The following is a 716-nucleotide window of genomic DNA, read 5'->3' as shown; positions in this document are numbered from 1 at the left end:
AGGGTGGACGAGGAAGACATTGTCTCCCACATCCTCGCCGGACTCGATGAAGATTTCGATCCGGTGGTTTCTGCTATGTGCTCCACCCGGTCACTGCAGCTGAGCTTTTCTCGCAGCTGCTCAGCTTCGAGACGAGGCTGAATCTTCGTGGCGGCGGGTCGCAGTCCTCCGCCAACAGTGCCACCCGAGGCCGCAAGCAAGGCAGTGGAGGTGGTGACCGCGGCCGCAGGCAAGCTGGCAATGGTGGTGACCGCGGCGGCCGTGGCTATTCCAAGCCAGGAGGTCGTGGCGGCAGTGGCCACGGTGGCAACAATGGAGGCGGCAGCGGAGGCAACTACAACAACCATGCCTCTGCTTCTCGGGTGCAATGTCAGATCTGCGGGAAGATGGGCCATCCGGCATGGAAGTGCCGGGAAAGGTATGACGAGTCCTACCAAGGTATGGAGGAGAAATCGGCCAATCTTGCAGCCCCGCAGTATGGCGTAGACACCAACTGGCACCTTGATAGTGGTGCTACTTATCATATCACGGATGACCTGGAGAAGCTGAACGTGCGTGATCGCTACAACGGCAATGAACAGATACATACTACAAGCAGATCAGGTATGGATATTAAACATATTGGTCGTTCAGCAATTCATACCCTAGATCGTGATCTCTACTTGAACAATATTCTTCATGTACCTGAAGCCAACAAAAGTCTCATCTCTGCTAGT

At 55.2% G+C, this 716-nt stretch overlaps 1 non-coding gene across 1 annotated transcript; it reads left to right on the top strand.

The window, feature by feature from the left end:
- Window positions 1-132, top strand: LOC125541897 (small nucleolar RNA Z247). The gene has a single exon (XR_007297727.1). It is a non-coding gene; the product is annotated as a small nucleolar RNA Z247 (small nucleolar RNA).
- The last annotated feature ends 584 nt before the right edge of the window (window positions 133-716 follow it).

The sequence above is a fragment of the Triticum urartu genome, chromosome 2A (genome assembly GCF_056163025.1).
Source record: "Triticum urartu cultivar PI428250 chromosome 2A, HENAU_Tu73, whole genome shotgun sequence".
Lineage (NCBI taxonomy): Eukaryota > Viridiplantae > Streptophyta > Magnoliopsida > Poales > Poaceae > Triticum > Triticum urartu.
Note: the sequence above shows the minus strand (reverse complement) of the source record. Positions and strands in the feature narration are given on the sequence as shown.